Raw genomic sequence first — 13561 nt, forward strand, 5'->3', positions numbered from 1 at the left:
CTTATGTTTATGCGTGTGTACAGTGTTGATATAACCAATCATATTTTATGCTTGTGCGCGTGTACAGTGACTTTGCAGAATATGTGACTATAAATATGTGTGTGTTTTAGCAATAAAGGGTCGTCTGCTTTCAACTTCACAGGCGTCCGTCTATTTCAATCTCCTCAGGAGGCACCCGGCGGACTCTGCCAGGCCCTGGGTGAGGGCGAGGAGGAGGGCGAGTGAAGGGAGTAAACAGAACAAAGGGAATGCTTTTGTTAAAACACAGAACATGAGTGGAGCAAAATAATGCATCTACCTTAATAAGAAACATTTTGACAGTTCTGTCAAGCTCAAGAGTCAAAAGTAGTCAATCTGCCAGTCAGAAAAAATAGATATGGTTCTTAGCGTGAGTGCAAAATAAAACAACTGTGCATCAATAAACCATCAGGTAAGTGCAACGTGCTTGACATCCATTTAATAGAATTTATATTCAGGTAATAAAAAACCCCATGTTTTCACATCTGAACAATCTGAAGGATGGGAAACCACAGATGCGCTATGTAAACAAAATTATTTCCCGAGCCTTTGCCTAGCATTTTGTTCAAATCAGATAATTTTTGGTTAGAACATCACGGTACTCCTGTATTGCCCTGCAAAGGGGATCCTGGTCAACATGGACATTTCTTGAAGATCCAGCAGATCTGGTTTCAAGTTCAGCAGTGGCTAGGGAGAACAGAGACAAGATTCCTGGTGTTACTTTTATAGTAGACAGGGCCAAGTAAGTCACTGTAAAAACATTATGGGTAACTGGAGAGATTACAATCCAGACAGATTTAAAAACTTCCAAAGGAACATAACAATGAAAGGGCTAGGCACAAAGGGAGAAACACATTTTTTCCACATGTGCTTATTAGTCAACAGTACTTTTAAAGCTAGTGAAAGACATTCCAGAGGCCTCACGCTGAACATCTTCAGGGAACTGCAACGCAGTGACTCTGGAGGAACAACTGTGAAATGGGTGGAATTCCTCTTTGGACACCTGGCCTTACATTACAGCCCATGTTTTATGCTACCTATTACAAGCATTCCGCTCACGTTTGCCTAAACGCTACTGAATGATCTTTTCCTAAAGGACGGCTATCTTTTGTCACTGATTATATTCTTCTTGCTTATCCAAAAAAGACCGCAACATATAAGCTACAAATACAAGCAATGAATAAGACACATGGCAAAAATCAAGAACTAACAGCAGAGAATGCGTATGGTATGGTTTAGTGCTGAATGCACTTGATGTACGTGGAAGGAGAAGTAACAGCTGAAGTCTACAAAAATCTTTTCCCAGGGCTTCTTTTACATTTGATATATGCGCTTGAGGATTAACTCTAGTGAAAGGTGACTTCGGCTTAAGCCAAGCGTATCTGTGTGGGGGAAACAGGTTAGTTTTCTTTGTGCTTGTTTTTTTTCAGGCAACCGCATAACATTCTACCCAGTATGTTGGTAAGCAGGAAGTTTTCACATTCAAGTCTAAACTGGAAAGCTAGCAGGAAAAAACCCTGCGCTTAGCACAAGAACTTGACAGCTTTCAAGCCATTATTTTCAAGAGTTAGGAACAGTCATCTGTTTCCTTAAAAACAATCCTAACATAATGACACATTACCCTCTTCAAGTTCTTTAGTGATTTTTTCATCCAGTTCCCGCCGTACCTAGAATTATACAGAAAACGTACAGTTAATATTTTGCAAGTTACCTTTCTGTAACTTTAAACTTCTAAAACAATCTTAAAACCCCCACATAACATGTGATAAAAACTACAAATACCATCCCAAATACAGACATCTTGGTTTGGGGTTTGATTTTTAATGAAGAGAAACTCTTGGTCAGCCAGGCTGTAGCAGTCTCATTGCTGAGCAACATTAACTGTAGTACAAAACAACCTGTAACTCACCAGCTGGATTATAACCGGGCATTTAAAAAATATACAGGAAAGAAGCACAGTGGTGTTATTACAATGAAGGTATGGCAAAAGTCTATCATCAAATACACGAGCAGAATGTCAGCTAAATGCTGAGATACGCACAAATGCCATCCATAGGGACAAATTCAGTTGAGGCTGGCTTCTGCAGCTTCGTAAGAGAAGTGCAAGAGCAGCTGCTGCAGGATTGACATACACCATTGTATAGAAAAAAGCATGTGTCAATATTCTTCTTTTCTCCACTTTAAGATGGAAAATTGAAAGAGCTCCTGCAGATCATGCCAGGATTCTTCTTTATTGTTATTGCCAATACCACGACACACATAGAATATAACAACACACATGACTTTTTCTTGCAAACTTTGTACAAAGAAACAACAGCAGCAGCTACAGCTTCTACACAGCGAGAGCTGTGGGGTTTATTATGTAACCAAAATCAGCTTAAGGAGCACTTACTCCTTTCTCCCCTAGAAGGTGGTTATTGCTACCAATTAAGTTATTCTCACTTATGATTCTGACTTCAAAGTCTTCATAAGAAGAAGTCAGATCTTTTGAAGAGTCATAGTCCAAGCGCTATATGCTGTTGTTTACGTTTGATGATACTTGTGGCTCCTACATTTTTTCCATCAAGTCTGTGACACATAGAAGTGAATTTCAAAATAGATACCACACAGCTTCCAGGCCTACGAGGGCCACGAAGATGCTGAAGGGCTTGGACCACGTGAGCTATGTGGAGAGGCTGAGAGCTGTGACTGTTTCTTTACTGGAGCAGAGAAAGCTCAGGGAGACCTTATCTATGTATATAAATACTTGGTGGGGTGAGTAAAGAAGATGGAGCCAGACTCTTGTCAGTAGTGCCAAGTAAAAGAACAAGAGGAATGGGCACAGATCAAAATAGAGGAAATTTCATTTTAACATAAGGAAAGTTTGGGTTTTTTCCTTTTTAAACTGTAAGCGTGGTCACACCCTGGAACAAGTTGCCCAGAAAAGGTTGTGGAGTGTCCATCCGTGGAGATGTACAAAACCTAGCTGGACATAACCCTGAACAACCTGCTATGGCTGACCCTGCTTTGAGCAGGGGTGGGGCTGGACTAGATGATCTTCCGAGGCCCCTTCCACCCTCGCCCATCCTGTGATTCTCTGATTTTAGTACTGAATCCCTGGGGGAATAAGTCTTTATTTTATGAAATGAGCAACATACATACCACCACCACCACCACCACGAACTGAAACACTGTACTATGTACTCAACAGGCAAAAGCCTCAGGAAGGGAAGCAATCTGCATACCCTCGCAAGAGGAGCAGTAACAGGCAGTAACTCCAAAGGCCAAAGAAGTGGGGCCGTAAACCAGCAGAGGGGAGGGAAGGGCCCTCTCTCCAGGCCTACAGGGATAGCTGCGACCAAATTCACCAGCTCCTCCAGGAGAACCACCACTCAGTGGTACTTCCTTGGAATAGTCTGTGCCTTCACAGCTAGAAGAGGGGAGCACAGAGCTGGAAGAACAACAGAAAAGGCCCCCCCAAATCCCCAAACCTCTAATTGTTTTCAAGCAGGTACAAGCAGCAGCAAAATCCTGGGGAGAAGGGACCTCCTAACACATGAAATGAGACAGAGGTAACAGAAAAAAGCAGGAAAACTAATGCCTAGACCAAAAGACGACCCAAACCCAGGGCCTATCCTAAGCAAAGCAGCAGTAGTTGAGGCGTTAGAAGAAACCACTTTCCCTGGTTTCTGGAGCCCTCACCATGACCAGAAGGTCCACAGGACCCTCCACAACACGTGTGGATGAATCAAGAGAAGAAAAAACCTTGTTTTCCTCTTATTCATTCCAGTTCCATCTTTGTGAATCTCATCCATGCCCGAGGAAAGAGAAATAGGTGGAAATAAAGCCAACACACTCATTTCTGAATAGGGAATGAAGAGCCAGGCAAAATACACCTTTGAGGACTACAACTTGCCTCCACTGTTCTTCCCCCCAAGCCCCTGGAAAAGGCATCACAGCTGACTATCCCAAACCTCCTGAGCAGGTCATTCTCTTCTCACTGCACCTCTCTCCAGGCAGTAACATACTGGGTTCCCTTGCAGCAGTCACCTGCTCAAGAATTCTTTTTGAGAAAGCAGTGTTGACTTCTACTTACCCACATGGATTGTTTGAGCACAGAGTAAGTTGGATCCTGTAAGACTCCATGACATGATACTCAGACTCTAGCAACTCAACTTCAGAACAGTACTGGTACTCCAGACACAACCGCTGTTACTACCAAGAACTTTTTGAATATCAGAACTGGCAAGGAGGCTAAACCAGCCTGCTCCTGTAGTTTAAAGAAGTTCCATTGTAACAGATGAAATCCACGCACTGTCATCTTACTGTGGTAGTTAAACATCCGAAGCCGTAACATTACAAATACAGAAAGCATGACAGTACTCTGCGGCAGTCATTCTTTCACTTGGACAAACTAGCAAGTTCAAAATATTTGCAGTATTAGGAAAATGTGAACGCATCAGTAAGTTTCAATCAAAACCTAACAGCATAAATAGACTAAACGTTTCCAGTACAAAATACCACCCAACATTAAACAATGCTGGCTACAAACCTTGTCATGTATCTCGCTGCAGAGAAGAGAGAGAACAACAGAGTTTTGATTAAGGAGCTGAAGAAGAAAGAAAAGCGGCCTTAAGTTCAAAGGTCTTCAGTGAGAAATAAGAACACGGCCTACACGTAAACAAAGCAAGTAAAAAAGCTAACAATGCAAAGACTGCTACAATACAAGAGTGCAGATGGAAAATTAAATCAGAAAAGGAACAGAAATTGAGAAATAGAGTAGGAAGCAGACATTCCCTTTCTCACGTGATGTAGGAAAACTGGTTTCATAAATCCATTAATTCACACTGGTTGCAGCTAGCAGAGTTCACTATGATTTTCTATGTCAAGACACCCACATTCATTTTCACCAGCCTTTGGCACAGCTGTTAGGATTTAAGCTTCACATTTTTTAAACCTAACAACAAGACTCCAGTCCCAAAACCTCCTTGCAGCACTTGCAGCAGACATTCCTTGCAGCAGTTCCCAAATTAAGGCACACAGACCACTAACAACATATTTGTGTTTCACCTGCTTGATTCAGCTTAGTTCTGGATGGTGACATGCCAATTCATGAGCAGTTTGGGAGTCAGTAGACCAGATCATAAAAGAAAAAAAGACCCCGTCAAAGATCTCTCTACTCCTGTAAAGAACAGGCAATACACATCCTTCTTATGACACAAGTCCTACTATGAAATAAGTTCACAATTCATGAAATAAATTCAGCCAACCTCCTTGCAGAACATAAGGGACTGCTAGTCGCTACAGTTACTGTTTGTAATTACATGCACAGAATTTTTCAAGTACTTGTAATTTATTCTTCATTACTGGAGCTCTAATAAAAATAAAACCAACCAAAAAAACCCCAAGACATTTGCATGTGATTGGGATTTTACTGGTTAATGAGCCCGCGTCAATATCATCTTTGTATTTTTCAAGATACTTCTGCACTTCCATTTCAAGGTTATTAATTTCTGTAGCATATATATTTGATAAGGGGGAAGGGGCTATGCTGTAATGGAACACTTTTCTTCTTCATGTTCTTTTTAAGAATAAACTTCTCATTTTTTGCTGAGCTTGCAACATGGCCATCTTCAAAGTGTAAGGCTATATGCATAATCACTGACATTCGCCTCATGTTAAGTAGTGGTTTAGAAAAACTGTGAAATCATCCAAGCCTTTAAACTCCAGATTCCTTAGTTATGTCTAAAAGAAGCAACTGTGTCCACTTGCCAGAGTAGCACTTCTTCCTCTTGTTTGCAATCAGCATCATTTACCAATGTTTTTTCCAACAGTTGCATGGACAAAGAATTAATAGCAGCATTTTGAGTAACAGCAGTGCAAAGTATTTTCACCTCCTTGCCCCTGAAGCTATTTCAAAGCTTTTGCACAAACCAAATTTACATAAACATCCTCCTCTTAAGAACGAGATGTCCTGTACTTCAAATAGCCTTTCTCACCTTGAGGAAGCTACTGCCAGAAACACTAAATCTGCACAGCGAGCTTTGACTGAAAAAAGAAGTGCAAGATGACCACCTGAGGCATACTGCAATTTAAGCTCCTTAACTCCCTGTCATTACGAGCTTTAGTGGCAGGAGCCTTCGTAATCTCCAGCCAAAAAAGCACTGCTCAGCTTGAATTTAAAGGCAAGACAATTCTGTAGGAGGGAACCAGGTTACTGGAAAAAATTTGAGGCATAACTGAAGCAAACAGTGAAGTGAAGAAAAGGCTTAGAGTCAGAGAAACTCTTCTGTCTTTAAATAATCTGGTGAACAGGCAGAGTACTAAGCAGCACAACCTGCAAAGCACTTCAAAATAGACTAAAACTGTCATCTCTGCATTCTTTCCTCATGTTCCAACTTGTCTCCTGAATGGCACAGGACTCCTGCAGAAATGACAGCACAGACTGTGCACCTGGTAATTTTGCATTTGGAAACTGATGGAGATTCATCACCCATTATTTTATGCAGAGGGATACATGCGGTTTTCCCCTTTTGTTACTTCCTGACTTAAAGCCCTGTTTTCCAGTTCAATCCTCTTCTTGTAGACGCACGAGTCAGGAATTCTGTCCTTTCAGCTCCTCAGAGATACAGTATGGCTTCAAACACTGTTAATGACATACTGCACCCAGCTGAGGAAACTGAAACCAGCAGTGCTAAGTGAAATACCCACTTAGATGCATGTCCTCTAGCAACTACTGCACCTCTGAGAGCCCTGTTTCTTTTTTCTGAAGCACTCTGAAAGAGAAGATCACGTTTTCAGACTTTGCTGAATACATTGAACATTGAGTGACCTGGGGCTACAGACAGTGCCATTACAATTACTCCCAGTTGTTCCCTAACTGGTGATTACAGGAAGAAATATCATGAAAGGACATGCAGCTGCATTTAGTAACAGAGAGGATAAATTCACACTGATAATTCCGAGTCCCAGAGACCAGCCTTCTGCTTTGATTGAGGGAAAACAGGCATGCTGGGAATTCCAGCTTTTTCTTAAGACAGCCTGGTAGAAATGGTAAGAAATGGGAAAGTTCTCTGAGGATTTAGCCATAGTTTTACTCCCCTTCATTCAAGGAAGAAAACTTTAGAATTTAATACTATATTAGAATTAGAAGCTAATCACGAGAAGACAAACTGTGTCTAGCAAGAGCAAATTATCCTCAGCTCCTCTCTTGACATGAACTAAAAGTCTCTGTAGGTTGTAAACAAGCTCAGAGGGGACTTCAGGGGATTAAGTCCTACTAACAAAACTGCACTAGGATGGAGACATTTAGGTATATAAGAAAGCCCCCAAACTAACAAAACCAAACCTCACCTCACATCAGTAATTGGAGACTGGGGAAATGTCATACGTAATCGTTCTTCAACTTCCTTGAGAGTCTGCTCAAGGCTGACGGGTATTTTTTTGTTCTGGTTGTTTTTTTTAAACCTTAAAAGTGAAGCCTCAGAAACAGTACCAAGACTTAAAAGTATTCCCCAGCACAGCAATCCATCACAAAATGAGAGACATATGCTCTGAAAAGAAACTTTATGGGTGCTGTTGAAGTCGGGACACTGAGTGAGAACAGTATCGCCATCCTCAGATCTAATGCACACTTTTCTTGGAATTAGCTCAAATGTTTGTCACAAGTATATTTGGAAACCATTTTTCACAAGACGTTGAAGCAGCCTATATAATGATTTGAAATACATATCTGCATATATTAGCAACGGTATAAAAACCCATGAGCTATGAAGTAGCCTTTTAAAATATTTAATCTCTGGAATATACTTAAGGGAAGCTAGTAAACCAGTAAAGGTATCTATCCTGACAGTGACAAAAACTTTGAGATGCCCAGAGACTTCCAATTTCTTCTGGAAAATTAAGATGGAAAGGACTACTTGAAGAATGTTGCTGTAATTCAGTTAAGAAGCACTGAGTACTCCCACTTTCTCCCCCTTGACTGTCTTTTTTTCCTGTTTCTTCTTCTTCAACAAAGGCACAACTGTTAACCCTTTTCTTTTAAACTAGGGCAGTGTTTCTCCTAGAAGTCTGATGGTTTCCTCCTTTGCCTTTTTCTTCTTTTAACATCTTGCTCCCACCTCTCTGTCCGTTCTTTTCCTCACTTGTTCCCTGCTCCCTTCCCCTCTTGTTCCCTCGTCCTGGCCTTCTCCTTATTTCACTTTTGCAGTGGGTCCCTGAATTTTGCCTCCTTTCTACTGCTTGCCTGCTGAATAGCCCCTGCAGATGGTACAGTACCAATTGCCTCCCGAGTTCTTTCCCTAATGTATGGCCACCCTCTGACCTGAAAAACACATTCACAGTGATACAGAATCGTTCATCTTAACTGCCACTGCTACGCATTACCTACACTGCTTTGTCCGTTTTTGTTTTGTTGGGTTTGGGCTTTTTTTTTTTTTTTTTCCCCTTAAACCAGGTGCAGTATGTAGTCACATTGTTTACAGGGATTCTTTCCACGGTGGGTGGGACCACTGAACTGAGATGGACTTAAAAAAAGTGAATGAATACTTCTCACATTCATTCAGCACCAGAATGCACGAGGGACAGAACACCGACTGAACACAGAAGCTTGTCCATGCCTCAATCCTATGCTAGGTGGAAACTGATTACAACTGTTGACATCTGGTTTCCAAGTCTCACAATATAATGTTCACCATTCTGTGAGGGATGTGCTATCACACTGACTGCTAATTACAGGGCATACTTTGACCAGAAGTATTGCAGAGGTTGCAGCATTGCTGCAAAATTAGAAAGCTGTGAAGACTTCCTGAAGAGTAGCTAATTTTACCTGTGCATGTAATAACACATAGCAGGAGCTACAAAAACAAATGCCTCCTACACATAGTATACACCCCGCACTGAAGTATAAAGTGAGAAATTAGGCGATCCCGTTCATATCATCCTATTTTTGAAGCATCCCTTTATTGCTATTCATGTACTAAAACAAGTTGCAGTGAAGAAACCGCGAGAATGAAGATCAGTCAGGAAGGAAAAGGCGTCTCAAACAAAGAAGTCTGATGGGATTTTGCATTCCAAGTTAGCCATTTTAAACAGGTCATACATACTATACATTAAAATTTAATGAAGAGCTTAGCTGGGAACTTCCTATGCCACAGTATTCTTTATCACAGTTTCTCTTCTAAAAGAATGTAGTTACACAGCTCATTATTTAGATTTCAGAATTTTGGGGGTTTTGAGCACTCTTGGAAAATTTGTACAACCCTGATGACCAAAAGTCTTCACCCCTACCACATATACTTGTGTACTGTTTTGATGATGAGCAATTGTTTGGCCATATTAGACCACAGAGTTTGGAACTATAAATGGATTCTAACTTCAGGCTGAAAAGCAAAACCTTGCTTACGGATACTCTTGAGCAGTAGTTGAGAATAGTATTTCAAAATTCTTACCTTAGCCACATAGGCTTCAACCCTCTTTCTTGACGATAACGCGTTCCCGGTTTGGCTTAGGAAGCTTCCTCCTAGACTTCGACTTCCGTTCAGTGCCAAATGGTTGCCAAGATGTCCCACTTCAGTTGCATACAGAACTGGACTTGCAGCCAGACCTCCACTGACAATGCTGCTTGCGATGAAAGGTCTGCTTCTGTGGCGCTCCTGAAGGAGCTTAGCATTGGCTTCTGCTAGTCTCTCATCAGCTCTGAAACATTCAGAAGCATACAAAGAATTATCTTTGGTAATGACACTTTTGCAAAGTCACCCCCCAGGTCTTTGACTATTCTTCAACTTCTGAAAGTGGAAGGGATTAAAAGCCTCTAAAACAAGAATATAATTTGATCGGAAGTCTTGGCGGAGAGCCTATTTCTAGGAAGTCACACTACCTGCAAGGAGCAGCAAGAGTTACCAACACTTACGACTTCTCAGCATTAGGGCTTCAAAACAATCCGTGAATACCATGTGTTTGCACAGGTTCTTCTGAAAGGTACTTCACCTGCATAAGAACTCTGGACTACCCTTCCTTTCCCAAGGAAAGCTCAAACCTCAGACATGCTGCTAAAATGCAAGCCAAAAAAAAATTTTGGTTTTTTTTTTTTTTGATTCCCAGAATCAAATTCTGTTCTCTGAAGTGCCTATCCTTATTCAAGCAATAAAGGACATGAAATTTATCTTTTCTGCCACACACAGAGTACCCTATTAATGCCATGATCAGTGGTGTTACTGCTGGAACACTAAAGAGAAATGAAGACAGTTGTAATGAAGGGAAAGGGTCTTAAGCTACTTTCCTCGGAAATATGCCTTCTTCTGCTTACATACACAATGCTACCAGATGCAGAAGAGGGATTTTAGGAGGAAAATGCATGAGGAAAAAGTAGTATCTTATTACCACTCCAAAAAAGCATAAGCTTACCTTTCCAGTTTATTTGCTAGGCATCTTCTTATTTTTACTTCCTCCAGGTACAGCTCTTTGTACCTTTCCACTTCTGCCTGCGTGGATTCTTTTTGAAGAATACTGTCTTGTTCCGTATTTTTTATTCTGTCCAATGCACGTTCAAGATCTCTAATTCTGTGTTTTAGCTGGTTTCTCAGTGAAGCATGATGACTGGCTCTGATTTGTTCTAATCTGTCCTGGGAGGCTGCCTGCGTCTGAAGCAGATAACGCACTTTCAACCACTGCAGAGAAGAAGAGAACTCTCCCTGCCAGTCAATTGCACGTACCCAATTTCAAGGGGCCCAGCTTCACTCGGTGAGGCAACTGTGCCTCCTCACTACCATCAGCAATCAAGGCAGAACCCTGGAACTACCACATTAAATAGTTCTTCAGAAAGAGCCCCCCTCTTAGCACTATTGTTCATCAAAGCTACTAATGAGAGAACACCATCTCTGTAGGACAGCGCATATAGAAAAGGATTCCTCAAAGAAATTATAAGGATCCCTCATCTCCACCCCCCACCCCGCAACTGTGGTGACTTCTTTTCTGAGCACTTTTCCTCGTACAATGGCAAAGGAGGACCTGTATGCCTGGCCATGACAACTGGAAGTTACAACACCCATTCAAGGATGAACAGCGAGAACAAGACCAGCGGACAGTGATAACCTCCCCCCCACACCCAAGAACTGCAAAACGGAAATCTACCTTGGGCAAGCTTTTGATTCAGGGACCTGCAGGCACATTACACACACATGAAAGCACTCTTGCCCAACCATATTCTCTTCTCCCACTGCCCTTTACGAAAGACAGAAGCACAGCACTAACAGACAGAATCAGGCACCAAAACTAAAATACTAAAAAAATGACAACCACAACAAAACTATGTAATAGAGACTACAGACACACGTGAGAAATTCACTTACCTGCAGAAACAGATTGACTTCTTGTAGCTTTTGTCTTATCTCTTGTCCGGCTCGTTCTTCCATCTCTCTTTTATATTGTTCTAGTTGGCTGCGATCCACCATGTTAGTCTCCAAATGATGTTTGAGGTTAGCCACCTCTTCTTTCAGCTGGCATTTGCTCTTCTCCAGTTTTTCATGGTTCCCACGCATGGTGGACAACTCTTCTCGCAAACCCTGATTTTGTGCTTCTAGCTGCATGCATTTTTTAGACTCTATCTCCAGCTGCTGGGAAAGTTCACCAACCTGTAGACAGCAAAAAAAAAAAAGAACCCCCAAAACCGGGGAACTCAGATCTACAATTACTCAGTTCTGTGAAAATCAGTAAAGGGGTTGGCCATCAAGGCTGTATTTACCATCTGCTGACTCAGTATTAAAACCAAAGTGAAACCAGTCTCTTCTTTTAAAACAGGAACAGCTTTCACAACATTCCTGATAGGATTCCTGAGGCTCCCATCCTTTCTCAGTTCTTCTGCAGTAGGTATCAAGAGGACCGAGAGGTGCCAAACTAGCAGCATTTCACGCATAGGGCTAAGTGGAAAAGCACTAAGGCTATTCTTCCATGAGGTGCTCATATGCTCACGGGAAATCACACACACCCATACCTAGCCACCTTCTGGTTTCATCAGAAACAACACGTGTCATGCTTTAGAGGAAAGTTTACATGCTGTCAACACAATCAAAGCTTCATTACAGAACTGACAAGACAAGAAACAGATGCTCTTTTTTTTCCATTACACTGAAAGATTTGTAAATAGTGGTTCAGAACACAGCTTTTACAGCGGTGGTGGAGGAAGACATATTCTCTTTAGGTCGAAGCCGCAGTTTGTTTTCAAAAATTTGCAGGAAATATCAGACTTTCAGTAAGTCCCAACGGTCAACTACAGCTCTATCCTCCTCTTCCCCCCTCCAGAAACATACATTTTCTGTACCTGTTGAAGATAAAACATAATACCCTGTCTTTTTTTAATAAAAGTGGAGGAAACCAGCATACTAAACACTTGAAAGAGTCTCTAGCAAAGTAGAAACTTTAGACTTATCTAAAACCGCCTAAATGTAACGGCCTTCCCTGTCATTCGAAACAACTCTCCAACAGAAACACAAACCCACTACTGACTTCTGGACTAAAAAGGAGCCACTGCAAAGGCAGTTGACTCATTCTACAATGCCTTCCAAATACGAACGTAGCTCTGAAACATGGCTGCTCTAGCAACAAATCTGAGCAATGAGCGGAGAAGTAGATAAAAGGTTACGTGCTACTGAACAGCCAGAGCAACCTCAAAAGCACTTCTGGGAAATCTACTTCTGGGTGCCCATGACAAGGGAAAGATGGGCCGAGACAGCTACTAGCGAGCAATAAGTTACAGAATTTTTTCTGCATCGCCTCAGCTGCTTCGCGCCCTGGGAAACAACGACACTGTTTAGAAAAGCAAAACCTGAACTGCCTTCTGCTCAACTCCTGCCTAAGACAGAGCTCAAGGGGTGACCTCGGGCAAAGCCAACTTCATACAGTTGTTCCCAGTAATGGTGGTGTTAATTCCTTCTCTTCCAGAGAAGGAATTCGTCTGTAAGGCCTAGAAGACGCTGCCATGGCCTCAAGCTGCAGCCAGGCCTGTGCCGAGCCTTACTGCTCTCAGCCCTGAACCTCACCCATGGACGTGACATCCTGGTAGGACTGCAGTCCCTATGGACTGGCCTGGCGATCTGCACTCTTGGCTGACCCTGCTTGCTGTCACCGGACCTATTCTGCTCTTCTTGGTGAGGGCCTGTGGGACTGCCCATGAGCTCATGGACCCTGCCAGCCTTGCTGCGACTCTCGGCTCGCCCTTCCTCTACAGAACAGCCTGCCCTTGATGTGTCCTTGCAGATACTGCTTTGCACATTATGTTTTCATCTTTACCTATAATGATAACTACATCAGTATTATAGACATCTACTACTGTAACAGTAGAAGGAGCATCAAGAAAAGGCAGTCGCTTCTAACATACAGCAAAGAAAAAGAAATCAACAGCATGAAAAGTAGTACAGGGAAAGAATGACACAGGTTTTTCAAAAGAAAAAACACCACCACCAAAAAACCCCAAACAAACCAGAGCTCACCTTTGTTCTTAATCTACCAACTTCATTGACCGTTTCAGAGCAGTTGCTCTTCATTTCTTTCTGTAAACTAGGCTGGCACT

At 42.0% G+C, this 13561-nt stretch overlaps 1 long non-coding RNA gene across 1 annotated transcript; it reads right to left on the reverse strand.

Moving 5' to 3' along the window:
- Window positions 1-237: 237 nt before the first annotated feature.
- LOC128143145 (uncharacterized) lies at window positions 238-9644 on the reverse strand. The gene is made up of 3 exons (XR_008235652.1): window positions 9447-9644; window positions 1640-1685; window positions 238-705 (listed from the first exon to the last, which is right to left on the reverse strand). It is a non-coding gene; the product is annotated as an uncharacterized LOC128143145 (long non-coding RNA).
- Window positions 9645-13561: the final 3917 nt, after the last annotated feature.

Source organism: Harpia harpyja, chromosome 6 (assembly GCF_026419915.1).
Source record: "Harpia harpyja isolate bHarHar1 chromosome 6, bHarHar1 primary haplotype, whole genome shotgun sequence".
NCBI lineage: Eukaryota > Metazoa > Chordata > Aves > Accipitriformes > Accipitridae > Harpia > Harpia harpyja.